This window comes from Pantherophis guttatus, chromosome 1, assembly GCF_059756535.1.
Source record: "Pantherophis guttatus breed Tessera chromosome 1, ASM5975653v1, whole genome shotgun sequence".
NCBI classification, from domain to species: domain Eukaryota; kingdom Metazoa; phylum Chordata; class Lepidosauria; order Squamata; family Colubridae; genus Pantherophis; species Pantherophis guttatus.
In genome coordinates, this window is record NC_142063.1 from 191,289,875 (window position 1) to 191,309,717 (window position 19,843).

The window sequence follows — 19,843 nt, forward strand, 5'->3', positions numbered from 1 at the left end:
GCTCGGGACAGGGGTTGCTCCTCTGTCCTAGTCCTATTAGATCTCTCAGCGGCTTTTGATACCATCGACCATGGTATCCTGCTGCAGCGGTTGAGAGGATTAGATATAGGGGGCACCGTTCTGCGGTGGTTCTCCTCCTTCCTCTCCGACCGCTCGCAGTTTGTGTTGGCAGGGGGGCAGAGGTCGACCTCGAGGCACTTCGCATGGGGAGTGCCACAAGGGTCGGTCCTCTCGCCCCTCCTGTTCAACATTTATGTGAAGCCACTGGGTGAGATCATCTGTGGTTTTGGGGTGAAGTGTCATCTGTACGCTGATGATACTCAGCTGTACATCTCCACCCCAGACCACCCCAACAATGCCCTTGATGTGATGTCTCGCTGCCTGGAGGCCGTGCGGGTCTGGATGGGGAGGAACAAGCTCAGACTCAACCCGTCCAAGACCGAGTGGCTGTGGCTGCCGGCGTCCCGATATAGTCAGCAGGTGCCATCGTTGACTATTGGGGGTGAATCTTTGCCCCCCCACAGAGACGGCTCGCAATCTGGGTATCCTCCTGGATGCACGGCTGTCTTTAGAAGAGCATATGACAGCCGTGGCCAGGGGGGCCTTTTATCAGGTTCGCCTGATTCGCCAGTTGCAGCCCTTTCTGGACCGGGACGCCTTGTGCACGGTCACTCACGCCCTTGTCACCTCCCGGCTGGACTATTGTAATGCTCTCTACATGGAGCTCCCCTTGAGGAGCACTCGGAGGCTCCAACTGGTCCAGAATGCGGCCGCGCGGGTGGTTATGGGCGCAACTCGTTGTGCCCGCGTGACACCCCTCCTGCGCGAGCTGCACTGGCTCCCAGTGGTCTTCCGGGTGCAATTCAAGGTGTTGGTCATCACCTTTAAAGCACTCCATGGCACAGGACCCAGGTACCTTCGAGACCGACTTCTGCCACCAATAGCCTCCCACCGGCCTGTTCGCTCCCACAGAGAGGGTCTCCTCAGGGTGCCATCAGCCAAGTTATGTCGGCTGGTGACACCCAGGGGGAGGGCCTTCTCTGTGGGAGCCCCAGCCCTGTGGAATGAACTGCCCCCGGAAATACGTAAGATCTCCGACCTCTGGGTGTTTCGCTGCGCACTGAAGACCCTGTTGTTCCGCCAGGCTGGGCTATCAACATAATAATTTTAAATTGGGGTATTTTAAATTTTCGGGGTTTTAAATCGGGCCAAATCTATTTAATTATTTTAATTTTTAACCACTGTTTTGTCTTGTGTTTTTAAATTGGCTGTACACCGCCCTGAGTCCTTCGGGAGAAGGGCGGTATAGAAATAGAATTATTATTATTATTATTATTATTATTATTATTATTATTATTATTATTATTATTATTATTTTAAGTTAGTCTTCAGTGGAAATGTGGAAAATTTTCTAATAAGGCAAATAAAGAGATGTGAGGAGTAGAAGTGTAAAAAATTGGAAGAGAATTGGGTGGCTGTGCCAGATCAGATTCTATCTGGCACTATCAGCAGGAAGCATATTCCCAAGGATCCATCAATTCCTCCTCAAAAATTACAATAAAAAGTGCATACTTGAAAAATATGAGTTCCAAAAAGAATGTGTAAAAAGAATTTGAAAAAGGTGCATGTAAAAGAATGCTCAATACTTTCTGCACACAATGTAAATATTAGGAATAATTATTTTTAAGCATGTGTGTGTGTGTGTGTGCATATACATACATACAAACACACAAACACACATTTTATTCTCTTTTGGAGCCAGAAACATTTTGCAAAGCAAGCATAATAAGAACTAAGAATATATGCAAAATTAGAAACAGTAACTTATAGCCTGCCTGTGTGATATTTTGGCACATAGTTAGGATGCTAAATATATGCACAACTGTGAAAGGGCCCTATGCTAGCATTCAGCAAGTTACCAGTTTTGAAAATGTATTGTGATCAGTTTTTGTACAGTACAAGATAGAAATCAGCTCAGAGTTATGCAATATTCTCTGCCATTCCCCATACCTTCCTTGAGAAAACCTCTTATACAAATATTAATTCCTTGGTTTGTACAATTTCTCTACATTTCATAGTACCTTTAACAGAGAGGGGGAAAGTACCGGTTTAAGCAATTTAATTTTATGTCATGCAAATTGTTAAATTATTCATTCTGAGCATTCAGTTCAACTGTGTATAGATACATTATTTACATTCAATAATCCAGAAAGGAAAAAATTAGTGCATCATACAATTGATTTTAAAAGCTTCAGTCAGCTGGAATTGAATAAATCCAGGCACAGTCTTGAGAGTAAGACTCTGAGTTCTAGTCCCACCTTGGGCACAAAGTCAGCTGGGTGAGTCACATTTTCTCAGACGTAGGAAGGAGGCAACAGCAAATCAGTTTGAAAAACCTTGCCCCAAAATTTCAGGGACTTCTCCAGATAGTCCCTGAGAAACAGAGACAATTGAACAGGAGAAACAAAAAAAATATTCATGGTATATGTGGACAGAATAAATCTGCATAAAAAGTATGATTGCATATTTAAAATATTCATTTTTCATAACATCATTGGAACCATAGCAAAATCATCTTCCTTATTCACTATGTCCATGTACAAATTAATTTATATATATCTGGGTGTCTAATTTGATTATAAACTCTGCATGGACCTGAAAATTGCCACTAGAAAATTGCCTGAAAATTCTGGCATTCATAGGCCAGAAAATGATCTTTTCCATCATATACTAGAGAGTGCAAAATACATATCTAATGCTCTATTTTTTATTTTATTGTTACTTTTTTGAAGGGTTAAAACAGTGCAATAAAATAAATGATAATATAACACTTTTTCCAGATCTAGAAATAATTCAGTACTGGAAGAATTTATGTGCTTATTTTCTACATGCGTTGTGACATGCTGATTTACACTGTAAATGTAGCCAAAACTGCCTTGAAGCTCCAGTAGTTATCTGTAACAGGACACTATTCGTGACAAGGGAAGTCTTCTATCACTATGTAATCCCTCAGTCATGTGCACTGAACTTAATGCATTTCTTGCATTAGGAAAAATCAGTTGACAGGCTAGGAAACTTACTTTTAATATAATGAAACATTTCATTCTTCTTTAATATAATGAAACATTTCATTCTTCACAAATGTTAAATCTCCACCACACAAACTTTGCAATTTCTATCCTTCAAACTAAAGGATTATACACTTAGGCTACTCTATTTGAGTATTGCAATTTATTTATATCTAAGGAACCATAAATGTAGCTAAGATAATAGACATATCATGGATGATGATGATGATGATGATGATGATGATGATGATGATGAGTCACTGTTAACTCTTAACAACCACACAGATATTCTGCAAAGGGAATCTGTTCCCAACCTGATCCTTCAGATCTTACAATGGTGTACCCATTCTCACACCATTGTAACTAAGCTCATCTACCTTGCTGGTGGTCTTCTTTTTTCTTCTACTATTCCCACTATTATCAATTTCTGCAGAGAACCAGATATTTTCTTAATGCATACAAAGAAGCATAATTTGAGTCTGATTTTTGTGCATTGAGTCAGAACTGGGTTGATTTGTTCAGCCATACATTTATTTATTTTCTTCCCTATCCTAGGCGTTCTCAACAGTTTTCTTCAGCATCAAAATTCATTGACAATTCTAAGGCTGATTACTATATCTGTTATTAATATGGTCCTTCTTTATACTTAATCTTAGTCCCATTGTTATTCTCTGTTCCTTACATTCATTGCTACGGTTTGCAGATTGTTTACATTTTCAATTTCAGCATAGCATAGGTTATATAGACGGTTCTTCCTCCAATTTTAAAGCCACATTCATCTTCTTCCATTCTAGACTCTCTGATTTTATATTCCATATATAGGTTGAATAAATAAGGGAACAATTCATAATGAGAAAAGTAAGGTGCTGCCCTTAGGCAGAAAAATCAAATGAACAGTTATAGAACAGGTGATACCTGACTCAGCAGTAGTAACTGTGAGAGAGATCTAGATGATCTACTCTAGTGGACCATCACTTAAGTAGGAGCCAGCAGTGTGGTGTAGCTGCCAAAAAAGCAAATAAAGCCCTATTCTGTGTACATAGTCGGGATATTGCCCCCATAATCTAAGTCCTCATTTTATCGACCTCAGAAGGATGGAAGGCTGAGTCAACCTTGAGCTGATCAGGATCCAACTCCTGGCAGTGAGCAGCAAGTTCGCCTGCAATACTACATTCTGACCACTGTGCCACCATGGCTCTTACAATAGTAAGATTAGTATCAAGATCACAAGAAGTGATAGTTATGCTGTATAATGCACTGATGAACTGCAGCCAGTTCTGGTCACCACAAAACAAAAAACATGTGAGAACCTAGAACCTAGAAAGAGTGGAGAGAAGAGCAACAGTGATAAGGGGTCTGCAGCTAAACTATATGATGAACAGTTAGGGGAACTAGATATGTCTAATCTATCAAAGGACTAGGTGTGATGTGGTAGATATCTTTCAATATTTGACGAGCTGTCATAGAGAAGAGAAGGTGGATTTATTCTCCAAAGCACCTGAGGACAGGACAAGAGTTAATGGGTGAAATGGGTCTAATAAGGAGAAATTAGCGGCAATTGATCAATGGAACAGCTTGCCTCCCAGAGTTATGTGTGCTCCATCACTGGAGCTTTTGAAGAAAAGATTGGATGACTATTAGTCCACTATGGAATAAGGTTTCCTCCCTTGGGCAGGGAATTAGACTAGAAGACCATCGAAGTCCTTTCCATGATTTTTTGCCAACCTGGAGCCAGTCTGCTTCATCATGTTCTGTCTATACTTTGACTTCCTGGCCTGTGTATAAATTTCACATGAGGACAATGAAGTGTTCAGCACATTCCATAGGTTGACATGAGAGACACGATGAGAGGCTTTTTTAAATATAATCAATAAAGTACATGCTGACACCTTTTTGGTATTATTTGGTATTGTAATGGTATGCAAGAATGATTTGAGAGACAGGAGGAAGAACTGAAGCCTAGATAAGGGTCTGTTAAATGAAACTTGCGTCTGAAGAAGGGGTGAGGTGGAGAAAGCATCCCAGAAGGGACCCTTCTCCACATCAAATATTAGTGTGTGGTCAATTCATCCTTCACTGTGTTGAGCTTTCCCATGTTCATGCTCCTTACATCCCATATTCTCACTGCTTCAGGTTTTCATTTTCTGCATGGCAACTTCAGCAGCTAGCTATTCTGAAGACTCTAATTTAGCCATGTCATAAACACCATTAGTTCTCTGAAAGATCCCCAGCACTTCCTCAGTAGCACGTTGAGTGCCATCCGACCAGGATATCAACATTTATATCATCAATCCATCACTTTATATTTTCTAGCTATGTAGTTTTGTTGGTAAATTATAGGAGTAGTTTTTGCCTTGAATATATGAATGGATGATTCCACCATTGTGACTAAGATCACTAAGAGTATATGAGGAAACACTTACAGACCTCAGCACAAAGGTTGAGTTTTATCTCTAATATCCATCCTGTCCTTATCTCACTTCTGGGAGGTCTCAAGGAGTTCTATTCATGTATACTTAAAAAGGTAAAGGTAAAAGTTCCCCTCGCACATATATGCTAGTTGTTCCTGACTCTAGGGGGCGGTGCTCATCTCCGTTTCAAAGCCAAAGAACCAACGCTGTCCGAAGATATCTCCATGGTCATGTGGCCAGCATGACTAAATGCCAAAGGCGCACTGAACACTGATACCTTCCCATCAAAGGTGGTCCCTATTTTTCTACTTGCATTTTTTAGGTGCTTTCAAACTGCTAGGTTGGCAGAAGCTGGGACAAGTAATGGGAGCTCATCCCGTTACACGGCACTAGGGATTTCAGTATTATTGGAGGAGCCATGGTAGCACAGTGGTTAGAATGCACTATTGCAAGCTAATTCAGCTCACTGCCAGGAGCTCGATCCTTACCGACTCAAGGTTGATCCAGCCTTCCATCTTTCTGAGATTGGTAAAGTGAGGACCCAGATTGTTGGGGGTATTGTCAATTTTCATTTTTCTTATCTTTCTCAACATGAACCTTAAATAGGTTATCCCTTTCCCTTACAAATAAAATTACTTTTGTTAATGTAATCATACATTTTTTCAGCATCCAAAGCTTCTGGTGAAACACTTGGAAACCCATGTTGGACATTAGTGAGCTAGAAGGGAGGGAAGAAAATGTATCCCACTATGACTGACCTATCTTGGAAACTAGAAAAACATAAGGGACATTCAATTCCCCTTCTCTCTAAACAAACAAGTGGTGAAATGTAAAATTTGTTACTACCGGTTCTGTGGGCGTGGCTTGGGGGGGTAATATGACTGAGTGGGCGTGGCCAACTTTTTTTTTTTTACTTTTAAAACCATTTTTTCTACAACCTCTTCGGCTGAAGAGGGTGTAAAAAAATGCTTTAAAGCCTCTGACGATCCCAGCTGACTTGCCTGATCGGCAGAGGCTTTTTTTCCCTTTAAAAACATTTTTTCTATAACCTCTTCAGCCGAAGAGGTTGTAGAAAAAATGCTTTTAAAAGCCTCTGATCATCCCAGATGAGCCGCGCGATCATCAGAGGCTTTTTTTTTTTACTTTTAAAAGCATTTTTTCAGCCAAAGAGGTTGTAGAAAAAATGCTTTTAAAAATAAAAAAAAAAGCCTCTGATGATTGCGCAGCTCAGCTGGGCAATGCGGGAGGCAGGGATTTTTGCTACCAGTTCCGGTTCTCCGAACCACCCGCCTCCATCGCTACTGGATCAGGCGATCCGGTCCAAACCGGAAGCATTTCATCCCTGAAACAAACCACAACATGACCCGGAAAAATATCCACTCTACATCATAGGAAAGAAGAGGAGAAAATTGCTATTGGACTCCAAAGAAGCCTTTACTTTACAGGAGATCCAGAACCAGTGGCTGCCTGACAAGTACATAATGGGCTAAAGTAAAAGATAGGGTGGACAACCCAAACCCTACATGCTGTAACTCACCATCATAGCTACACATAGTACATTGAACTTGGTATGGTGGCTTCTACAGCTCCAACCGTGGTGAAAGTAGGACCTGAGGAATGTCCTTTCCTTGGGTAAACATAGACACCCACCCCACAAGATGCTAACTATAACCAATAGGTGAGCAGCTCCATGACTAGTGGGATCTTATTCTTAACAGCAAAAGAAGATAATTGAACTGGCTTCAAGCACTATGCTTTTCGTGTTTTTATATAATGTTTAGTAACTCCACTTCACCCTGTTTCTTTTATTTATTTATACATTCTTGCAGCATTTCATGGATTGTAAGTAGCACTTTTGTTGCAGTTACTTTGGTCTTCTGTACACTTTTCATGACTTTTTGTTCTTGACGTCTGGCAAATTCTTCTGATCTTCCAATAATGTAGTCTTACTTGCTATTTTTGCTTTCAGCATTTTTGTTGCTTTTGGAATTGTCCTTGAGGGACAGAAGAACAAACCCTGAATGAAATAGTTTCCAAAGGCGATAGAATTGCAACAGTCTACCAATTATCAGATTTTATCACACTTGGTTGGAAAGTATGAGAAACTAGGCAGCTGTTTAACACCAACTAAGCAGAACTTAGCGATGCATTTAAAAACTCAAAGTATCAAAGCAAGTGAAGTTATTGAACACTGAGAAAACTGTTCCAAACAGTTGCTCACATTTCATAAAATGTCAGTTACATTTGGCATGGTCAGTCCTATGTACATATACACTATATTGTATATATACACATATATGCTAATCAGTAAATGATTACTTTTTCCCCTGTTGCTACTTCCCATCTCTATCTTGTTCTAGACCATGGCAGCTTACCTTATTAGAGTGGTGGGTGACCCAAATCCTATAAGCCAGGGCTTGTCCTCTTACCTATTTGCATCATTTCCACCATAAAGGAGAAATGTTTGGGGCAAAGGGCAAATATTTCAACCTTTAAAGCCCTTCATTGCATGGGGTTGGTTTCTCTGAAGGACTGTCTCTCCCCAGTCATATCTGCCTGTTCCATTAGATCCAGCAGGAAGGGCATGCTGTGGATCCTGTCTGCAAGGAAATTACACTTGGTGGGCCCAGGAGGCAGGTTTTGTCTTCCATGCCACTTTGCCCTCCAGAACATTCTTCCTCCTGAAATGAGGGTAGTTCTATCTTTGCTGGCTGTGGCATCGGCCTGGGAGCACCAGGGGACTAAAACCCTGAGACAGCTCCACTGTGAACAACTCTCTCTTGCATTTATTTATTTATTTATTTATTTAGTCGCATTTCTATGCCGCCCCACTCCCAAGGGACTCTGGGTGGCTAATTTCTCAGTTTTTACATTTTAATCTTGACTTTTTAATATATACTTTGTTTTGATTAATTGTTGTACACCACTCAGAATCGCTTTTTGTGAGATGGGCAGTTATATAAATTTGATAAATAGATACATTTGGCTAATGGTGGGTTGCTACCGATTCACACATACGCTTGGCCATGAGCAAAGAGGTAGCGATGGGATTTGAAACCCACTACTGCATGTGGCTATAACTACCTCTATATTATCCATGGATTGAACATCAGAATCATACTTACTGAATTGTCACAATTTCTAGGACAATCACACATTTCCTTCCTTGGAAAAGATTTATTAAGGTGGGATTAATTAGAATTATCCTTAAAATAAGAGCCATGTATCATAGGTATTTAACGCCCCAAAAAATGCATGCTGGAAGTGCCAAGTGTAAAGAGGGTACATTTTATCATCTCTGGTGGACTTGTGATAAAGCCAAGAAATACTGAGGTCAGATTTTTACCTTAATTCAGTAGAAAGAATGGGATAGTGATGGTGGTGGAGTTAGCTGAGATGGCAAAATTGACTGTTTTAATTAAAGAGAAGAATTTTTCTAGTTTTTGTTTCTACTTGGAAACCACTTCTGGACTTTGTGCTTGTAATTGAAAAAGATAAAACTTTGATTTTAGATTTTTAAGACTAGAATGACTTTGTAATAGAAAGACCTTGAAATAATCAGAAATATGAAGCAAAAAGTTGAGGCTAAAACTGTTTTTGTAGTATATTGCTGAAGTCACTATTTTTTTTCTTTTCTAGTTTTTTCTCTTTATCTTTCCACTTTAACATCTCTAATTTTTGTTTTTAGTTCTACAATAAACTTTAATACAATATTAAATAAGAAATGCACATTTCCCTCCTTGCTGGCAATGTATAGTAATTTCATTGCCCTGAAATTTTCAAAAACAGTATTAAAAACTTAACAGATATAATTTCCTATTTATTACTCAAATGTTTGGTTTCAGAGTACATGTAACACGACATAGTTAATCCTGAGTAGCTTTATATGAACTTTTATATTTATTTAATTTGGAATGGGAACTAAAACCTCAAAGAGAAATCTGGCATGAACCCAACTTTGCAAACAGGATCTGAATCCAAATTGGATTCAAGCCCTGTATTTTCAGACACAGCACTGCATTGCCAAAGTTATCTCCTTAATTTTCCTTCCCTTTCTCCATTATTAGAATGCTCACAGCCATGTCGGATAAAAGAAAGACTTTTCCCTCTCTCGATTTTTTTCCACTGTGTATTTTTGCTTAATGGATCAGGGAGAAAGACTTTGTGCCCACCTACTGCAGTTCTTAAACATCACACAGTATAATATTGCCAGATTATTTGTGAACCTTTATTGTGAGAAAATAAGGAACTTCACTTTCAGCTTCTCTCATTTCATTAATTTTGATTAAACACTAAAATGCTAATTCACAAAACAATGGCCTTACAAGGGTGTAAGTAACAAGTAACTTGTAGTAACAAAACGTGCTCAGTTTTGAGAGGAACTCCTAGACTCAATTAATAGCAATTAGGAAAGATTCATACCAGTATTGTCTGCTCCTCCTACAGTTTTAGTGCTTTTATTACATTTTATATTGTTTGATTTTTTTTTTAAATTGTGTAAATAATTTATATTGGTGCCCATCTCACAACAGTTAAGTCTGGGTAGAGTAGAAAGATTTTGTATATCCCCCATAGCCTCTGGAGTAAGTGTAGATCTCACGCCTACGTACCAGGGGTGGGTTCTAAATTTTTTTACTACCGGTTCTCTGGGCATGGCTTATTTTGTGGGCGTGGCTTGGAGATCATGTAATTGGATGGGTGTGGCTAGCTGGTCATGTGACCGGGTGGCCATGGCTATGTGTATAGGGACTACTCAGAGGGCTGAAAAAAGTCATTTCTGACATGTCCTCGCACTTTTGACTGGTCCTCACATTTATGACCATCCTCACATTTATGCCCATGCAGCATTCTTAACAACCATGTCACTCATTTCACAACTGCTTCTCTTCACCATGGTGATAAGATAGGGCAAAAAACGTAAAATGTGAGGACAGCCGTAAGTTCAAGGACTGGTCAAAAGTGCGAGGACCAGTCAAAAATAACTTTCTCAGCCCTCTGAGTAGTCCATATGCACAAAAGGATACAGCAATACAGAGGGATGAAGGAAGGGAAGGGAAATTAGACTAGGAGTGAAGGTAAGAGAGGGAGGAAGAGAGGAGAAGAGAAAGGAAGAGGAAGTAGGGAGGAGAAGAAAAGGGGAGGGGAAGAGAAAGTAAGAAGGAAAGAAAAGAGAGAGGTGGTAGGTTTGAGGAGAAAGATTGCTGTACAATAAAAAAGATGAAAGGGAAGAAAGCCAACCCCAAACAAATATGAAGATAGTAAGATAAAGAATGAATTGTTAAACTTTAAAGAATAAAAGAGAACAAATATGAATAAATAGCAATAATTAGAAACACACATACAAACTTACAATGTATTTTCTTTGAACAGAGTATTTGGCCGGTTCACAAATTTAAACAGTGTTTAGTCATTTCAATTAAATTTACAATTTCTATATTTCCTTTTTGCCATATTTATTCCTTATCTATTTTTTTAAAAAACCAATATTACCCTTCATCCTCATCTCTAATCTTAATCAAATTCAATTTTTCCCTTCTATTCTATATTATACCCCTTCCCATTGTCATCTATTTTTATATCCATCCTCACATTGGTTAATTATGTAATATTACAGTTGTTTAATACAAATTCAACATTTTAATATAAATAATAATAATAATAATAATAATAATAATAATAATAATAATAATAATTTTATTTCTATACCGCCCTTCTCCCGAAGGACTCAGGGCGGTGTACAGCCTGTTTAAAAACACAAACAAAACAACAATATAAAATTTAAAATAATTAAATAAAGTGGCTCAGATTTAAAACCCCAATAAATTTAAATATCCCAATTTAAAAACTATTGTGTTGCTAGTCCGGCCTGGCGGAATAATAGGGTCTTCAGTGCGCAGCGAAACGCCCGGAGGTCGGAGATCTTACGAATTTCCGGGGGCAGTTCGTTCCACAGGGCTGGGGCTCCCACAGAGAAGGCCCTCCCCCTGGGCGCCGCCAGTCGACATAACTTGGTTGACGGCACCCTGAGGAGACCCTCTCTGTGGGAACGGACTGGTCGGTGGGAGGCTATTGGTGGCAGAAGACGGTCTCGGAGGTACCCGGGTCCTATGCCATGGAGTGCTTTAAAGGTGGTAACTAACACCTTGAATCGCACCCGGAAGACCACTGGGAGCCAGTGCAGCTCGCGCAGGAGGGGTGTCACATGGGCACAACGAGTTGCGCCCATAACCACCCGCGCGGCCGCACTCTGGACCAGTTGGAGCCTCCGAGTGCTCTTCAAGGGGAGCCCCATGTAGAGAGCATTACAATAGTCCAACCGGGAAGTAACAAGGGCATGAGTGACCGTGCGTAGGGCGTCCCGATCCAGAAAGGGCTGCAACTGGTGAATCAGGCGAACCTGATAAAAGGCCCCCCTGGCCACGGCCGTCATATGCTCTTCTAAAGACAGCCGTGCATCCAGAAGGACACCTAGATTGCGAGCCCTCTCTGTGAGGGGCAGAGATTCACCCCCAATAGTTAGCGATGGCACCTGCTGACTATATCGGGGCGCCGGAAGCCACAGCCACTCGGTCTTGGAGGGGTTGAGTCTGAGCAAGTTCTTCCCCATCCAGACCCGCACGGCCTCCAGGCAGCGAGACATCACATCAAGGGCATCGTTGGGGTGGTCTGGGGTGGAGATGTACAGCTGAGTATCATCAGCGTACAGATGACACTTCACCCCAAAACCACGGATGATCTCACCCAGCGGCTTCACATAAATATTGAACAGGAGGGGCGAGAGGACTGACCCTTGCGGCACCCCCCATGTGAGACGCCTCGAGGTCGACCTCTGTCCCCCTGCCAACACAAACTGCGAGCGGTCGGAGAGGAAGGAGGAGAACCACCGCAAAACGGTGCCCCCTATTCCTAACCCCCTCAACCGCTGCAGCATGATACCATGGTCGATGGTATCAAAAGCCGCTGAGAGATCTAATAGGACTAGGACAGAGGAGCAACCCCTGTCCCGAGCCCTCCAGAGATCATCCACCAACGCGACCAATGCCGTTTCTGTGCTGTACCCCCGCCTGAAGCCCGACTGGTACGGGTCTAGATAGATAGCTTCATCCAGGTGTCGGGAAAGTTGTCGTGCCACCACGCTCTCAACAACCTTCGCCACAAAACGAAGGTTGGAGACTGGACGATAGTTAGCTAATTCAGCCGGGTCTAGGGAAGGCTTCTTGAGGAGGGGCCTCACCACCGCCTCTTTCAAATCAATTAGTTATATAACTATCTTTTTTGTATATTAATCAATATGAACATGAATATTCCAATTATTTCCATGCAATCCAATTTCTTACAAATCAATTAATTATGTTGGAAGAAATCTCCTTCTGGGTTCTGCTCCAAGTGGGGAAAAAGACACTGGAAACATGGAGACTGCTTGGAAAGATGGTTTAATGGTGGACAGGATCACATAGCTTGAGTTCCTGAACAGAAAAGAAAAAAGGGAGGAATACAGTGAGTCCACGGGTTTTTATGCTCTTTCTGGCTTTGCATTTCTTGGGGCCCCGAAAGAGTATCCTGATTGGTTGTCAGACTCCCAGGGGGTGGGGGTCTTAGCTAGCCTTGCTGGCTGATGGTCACATGTGCTTTCCAGGTCACATGCTTCCCAGGTCACATGTGGTGAGTTTCTGCTGCTATTGTGTAGAGGGCTAATCCCATCCTTGTTGGATCTTTGGCAATTCCTACTATGGCTCTGCCTGAAGGAGGTAGATCTTTGTTATGTAGAATAGACTGGCCCAGGCCTTAATGGCCCATTGACAAAGGGTGGGGGCAGGAAGATGGGAGCTGCTTCAAAACATGCTTATCCATTTCTCATCCAGGGAAATATAATATTCTGCCTTTTTCATATTTCCTAAAATATTTCACTCTTCCAGGAAATGGGTGAGTGCTAACCTCCTACAATTATATTTACCAATAATAATAAACCAAATAATTTCCCCCATATATTCCTCCAAACCACAACTTAACCATTTCTGCTTTCAACACAATATACAATTAATAGTATCTCAATTATTACAATTCCCTAGTTAAATAGAGCTTTTTTTCTTTTGTGTTTCAAAATCTTGAACCTCCTCTTTTGCCCTAAATTTCCCATTGTTTGCAGTTTTGCACCTACCTTTTTTGGTGAGGAAAAAGAAAAAGAAATCTCTCTCTGCCTCATTTTGTCACCTTGCAGCAAAGACCCTGCTTTACTTTCAGTTTCACTTTTTCAGCATAGCTAGGGGAAAAAAATCTGCTCCAGCACTCTTTGCAGACCCCTACGCAAAACAGCTGAGAGCAAATCAGCTGAGAGTCGGGAGGCCGATCTAATCAACTTGTGCTAATTAACCTAAGCTGAAAGGTGCTGTTTTTTCTATTTTTGCAGGCACTGGTCTACTCATTTGTTTTCTTTTAACACTGATCAGCTGTAGGGCAGCGCTTTGAAGCCCCGTGGCAAGAGTTTAAACAGTTTTTTTTCCTTCTAGCCATCAGCTGGGACTCAGGAGGCAGCAATAGTTTGGGAGTGGGCAGCATAAGCGAACGGCGACCGGGCCGGGAACTGGTTCGGGGGCGTGGCCAGCCAATCTTATTACCGGTTCTCCGAACTATTAAAAATTTTTTACTACCGGTTCTTGAGAACCGGTGTGAACCAGGAGCAACCCACCACTGCTGGTACCCACATACTTGCTCCAGTGATGCAAACAGGGTAAAGAATCTGGAGACTTTCAGATGTTGTTAAATTTCACTTCTCCACAATGTCTACCTTCATGTCTGGTAAAGGATTCTGGAAGTAGCATAGAGAAAATTAATAGTTCCCTACATCTAACTGAATTGTAGGGCTGCCATAAAGGAGGAGCTACTGTGTAGAACATGTGTTATAGTGGGAACAGAAACCCCAGCTCGTATCTGGAAAGGCCAGGCTGGGGAAGATTGGGATAGAGGAGAGAAGTAAGGAATGAGCCTCCCTATGAAAATCTCGCTAGACAGTCTGGATGGAGACATTGTAAATAAAAACATTATTTACCTGAACTGCATTTATTTGCATAAAATTAAATCAATTGTATGATCACTACATTCAATGACTGACATTGCTATAAGATACTCATGTTACTCTACAATAGTCAAAACTCAGAAGCTTGAAAATCAGTAGCATGGTGTGCACTTGATGTATCGTATGGCTAAACTGATGTAGGATATAAATTGGGATGAAGTGGGAGAAGGAAGGTAGAGGAAGACTCAGTGTTTCTGCAGCTGCAGATTGCATGTGTGATACATTACAAGTTCCAAGTGGCATAAAGTCTAAGCACCAAATCCATAAAAGCTGATATTCCAGCTGTGATGGTTCCAATACTTGGGGCAATGGGATAGATTGGGTAGCCATATTTTGGAAAGTAGGTTAAAAAGTAGCTTTTGGTCTGTAACATGCACCTGGCCTATTATACCAATGGACTTAGCTTGAATTGCATTTAGAGGTCAGGGCAGACTGTGACTACAAAGAAGAAGATAATTGGAGAATCTAGACCAGTGGCTGGTTGGTTGGTTGGTTGGTTGGTTTATAACAATTATATGGCCACCAATCTTTCAACCAGTTTTTGGCAGCTTCCAATCAAAGACCCAAAACACAAAAAATTACATTGAAACTATAAAACCAAGCCTATTAAAATTTTTGAAAAAAATTCTGGTGCCAAATCAAAGTTCTAAAGTACTAGTTTTCTCCAAGAACTTGAGGGAAAAACCAGGTATTCAAAACCCTTACAGAAGTCTAAAAGGTGAAGGCCTGCTGAACTTCAGGGTGTAGGGTGTTCCGTAGATCAGGGGCTGCCACAGAAAAGGCATGCTTCCTAACTCCCACCAGATGGCAATATTTAGGGGAAGTGACTAAGAGCGTGGTTCTTAATTTAGAGAGTAAATTGGGTAGTTATTGGAGGTAAAGAAATAATTTGTAAAAGCTTGTGAATCAAGGGTCCAGTTCCAGACTGCCACTGCTTGCTTGCTTGGATAGAAGAAGTCAAGTTCAGTGGGAGGAGAGAGGTTGGGATGGTGATGATAGGTGATGGTCTATTCTAAAGCACCTCTTTGTGTCTGTTATATTGCTCTAAACTGAATGCTTTGTGTTTCTGTGCTGCTTCTGCTTCATTGCTCTTCCATATTTCTTGATTTCAGAGTGCCTAACTAATAAGAGATGGGTAGGTTCAACAAGATTCAGGCTGGACTTTGGACAGGACTGAATCAAATTATGTGTCCTGGTTCAACAAGTTCAATTTTTATTGAGTTTAAAGTAAGACATTTTGAGGCTTTACTATTTGTTTGGGAAGTGGGTTCACTTATGGAGTTTATATTAAACATTCTACAGCAATTTTTTTATATTTCTTCATTCAAAATAGCCATTGACAAATGGCAATTCAAATTGTCATAATTTGGAGGGAGTTCTGAAAACCACAAAAATGTTATCCGGGGACTTCAGGTTGCAAATGACTTTAGTAGAGTGTGTGAATGACAGAATGTGTCCCTATATCATTCCTTAACCATTCTGTTAGAACAATTCTTTGAGATTACCATAAAGGAATCCGAGTCTACTGGATGCTTCTTTTCAAACTGTTTCCAGATTTCAATCACAAAGCTCATACTTCATTGTTAACACATTGATATAGGCTAATAGCCAGAGCTAAAAATGCCACTAGATGTGACATCTCTGAAAAAAAAATAAACATGTCAATCTTTTCTCTAGGAAAACATCCTTATTATTGCAAGATTCCAAGTATTGTCATTTCTTAATATTGACCTGGCTTCAGAACTCATGATTGGAAGCAAACACCTGTGTGTTCTGTTCCATTGGTACAGAACTGTTGGCGCAAGATATCACTTGTAGTTTCTGTTATTAGTTATATGAGTTATTTTGCAAGTGGCAGAACATTTATGGAGTTGGCTTCAGTAAAATGTCAAAAACAAAACAAAACTTTGTTGAATAGAAAAGCCTTTTCTCCTGCAGAAGATGACCTTTACTTTGAGTCCTCTGAGTATACAATAGGTACTGTAGTTGCTCTCTAGATGTCAATGTACAAATCAAGAAAGTAGCCACCTTAAACTTAGATGGATCCATTTCAAAGTGGAATAGATAGTAATAAAAGGCTTGATAATGACTTGATAATATTTATGAAAAAAATGTTTAAATATATTTTTGACATCTCTGTACGATTTCATACAAATTGTCAACAAGTGAAGAGCTGTCAAACAAAACACATTAAGTCCATCCAATCTGAAAAAGTCTCCAAATAATCCCCAGTCCCAAAGAATCCTCAGTCTCCAATTCCTCAGGCTTCATCTGCTTTTAAGGTTGCAATTTTGGCTATCCCAAAGCTAGTGAGATGAAGATGTCAAACAGGAATGCAAATTAAAATATGCAAAAATAAGGTGAGACAATCCCATATCCCATACAGCAGTGATGCCCTCACTGAATTTAGTGAATATTTGATGGTACTTGGTTGAAGCATTACATAATTGGGGAGCATCCGAGTACCGTTTAGTCTTAGCCCAAACCATTCCTAAAAGCGCGCTTAAAATTAATCTAAGGAGGCAGGAGGAATGTTTGTGGATCCTGTTGACCAAAAAGCTTCATTTGGTGGATCCAGGCAAGAGCCTTTCTGCTATGTCACCTGCCGTCAAGAACATCATTCCTCCTGAGGTGAAATTTGCCTCTTGCCATCCTGGAAGGCCCTTAAAACGTAGTTCTGCCATCAGGCCTGGGGTTCCCATGGAATCATGGAGTCCTTTAAATGGTTGCCTACATATAAAGTTAGAATGTACTCTCCACATCTTTTTGTTATTATAGGTTTTTTTAACCATTTTAATTTAATTTTAATTGTTTTAATTTGTTAATTGTTGGCTTTTAATTGTGTCTGGCACCCAGATCACAAGTATACCAGTGGTAGGTTGCCCCCGGTTCGGACCTGTTCGCAAGAACCGGCAGTAAAACTGGCAGGAGGCTCCGCCCACTGACCCCGTCATCATCATAGGTGATCTGCGCAGAAGCATAGCGCAGAAGCATCGTGCGGGCGTGATGCAAACCAGTAGTAAAGGTAAGTAGAACCCACCCCTGAAGTATACGATGGGTGGCTATATAAATTTAATAAATCAGTAAATAAAACCTGAAAATCTAGCTGAGATTCTATAAAAATTGTCTATATTTCTTAAACACTTTACGCTATTCTGTAATGCTGGACATAAAAGTTATGGCAACCTAGAAATCATTATTTTGTTTTGCTCAGTTAGGAAAGGAAATTCAAAAAGAAGACTGTATTTTAACGAGGATATGTTGAGAGACAAAACACTGAATTAGAAGGTAAAAAAATATCCTGCTTTGAGTGGTTAAACAGGGTTAATCCTGTTTAATCCACACAGGATTGCCAAAACTCACTGTGGTTGTGTTCACATTAAACACTTCTTAATGCTTTAGCCAATTAACCCAGCACTTTGCACAACAGACTGAATCATAAATTAACCACATTGGCTGAATTTGCCTGGTAGTATTTTTTCATTCAGTGCAACACATCCTTCTTTCCTTCACTGTTTACTTTTGCCTTTCATTTTATTTGGATATTCTACAGCCTTTAGAATCCCAGGAGAAAAAGGATTAAATTGCTGTTGAAACTGTTCTTGATCTTTTAATCTCAGATAGTCTTTTTAAGCTAGAAGCTTATCTGAGGAAAAATAAACAAATTACATTCTTATTCTGAATATATTTTTAACATTATTCTGTATTCTTGGGATGATAACACTTTATAGTCATTTAAAAACAATTTTTCTCATATTTTTAATTATGTTTAATTATATTGGATCCTGGATCAACGTTCTTCATATGAGAGTGCCTATTCTTGAGATTGGTGATCTTCTTGTTTAAACTTTAGGTCTGACAAGAATGAATTTAGTAATATACCTGCTTTGTTTATTTGTTTGTTTATTTCTTTATAACATTTATTAGCTGCCCATCTTACCACCAGGTAACTCTGGTCAGTTTACAATAATAAAAGATAAATATATACATATATTAAAAACATAAATAAATGAATACAGCAACCCCAACCTTCATAAACTATTTTGCTGGTCATAACCCTTTTATGTTAGAGTGTGAGGAAGCGACGGGCTGCGACGGCTGGTAGGCGACCATGGCCGGGTAGCGGATTATGTCATGCGTCTTTCCGAGTGGGCAGACGCACATCTCACCCTCATCTGGAACATAAGTACCAGATTGGCAATAGTTGGAGTGATTGTACTTGCAAAGAGTATCAAATTGACAGCCAAATTCACAAATGCTTTGGAAATATGCCCCCAATTTATAGAGAAAAATGTTAAGATACATGGACAATTACGACAAATAACCGAGCAAGGATTAGAAATTGAACATGTACCTATTACCCTTCCAATCATTTCCTCTCTGCAGAAAAGATGCTTGCTGGTGTGGAGTTAACGTCTGATGGGGTAATCTAGTTAAAAGAAGAAATGAAACCTTCACAAATGATTTGGTTCCAGCTTTTGGGCAGAGAAGAATCAGCACTTGATTGCTTCGTAATAGTAAATAAGAGGAGATTTTCCAGTATTTGTCTAAATGAAGAGATCTTGCAACAGGGGTTTAGCAAGACAGTCCATATTGAAGGGTTGGCTCATGAATCCCAGATACTGGAAGAGGCTACTTCATGCAGAAATGAAAGCTGTGGAAAAAAAGAAAGGAATCTGGAAAGAATAGACATTTATTGAAAAGCTCAAAGAACACATAAGCAATTATAAATTTATCCAAAAATTAAAGCAGTTTGCATCATGGTTGAGAATCCGGTTATGAAAACAATTGCTTGGAGTACCCTAAATGGAGCAGGGAGTAGTATTGTGTTAGTTTCTGTGAAAATGATGTAACTAAGTTCTTAAAAAGATGAAAACATCTGATACCTATGTTTTAAGAAAATTGCATATACAATACACATAATTATTGTTAAAAGTTTTAATCTATTAAGCTTTTTCACAAGGAAGAACACTCTTTAGACTGTCTAACTCTCCCAGAGGAAAAAGCACAAAATATAATGTAAATATAAAGGAAATATGGAATTATTGGTGATGTATTTTACAAAGATTGCATGCAACAGGGCAAAAAAAAAAAAAAAGCAAGGACTGGTCTCCATTATTACATTTTGTGCAAAAAAAATTGGCCAGCTTTTTTATGATAGGGCAGCCATAATGCTGATGTTTGACCTTTGGCAACATTATACGTGTGTCTAGATGCTGAATTTGGCTTCATTTGGGAGACTGCTTTCTGGCTTCAGTTTATGACGGCAGAATTATTTAATGCTCTTGTGA

General features: G+C 40.0%; 1 long non-coding RNA gene across 1 annotated transcript in view; it reads left to right on the top strand.

Annotated features, from left to right (window-relative positions):
- The window catches only part of LOC148116705 (uncharacterized), a 35,300-nt gene extending 15,985 nt beyond the window's left edge, over positions 1-19,315 (top strand). Inside the window, exons 2-3 of the long non-coding RNA XR_015732321.1 lie at positions 17,409-17,577; positions 18,939-19,315. This is a non-coding gene — a long non-coding RNA (uncharacterized LOC148116705). The remainder of the gene's footprint in view (positions 1-17,408; positions 17,578-18,938) is intronic.
- Positions 19,316-19,843: the final 528 nt, after the last annotated feature.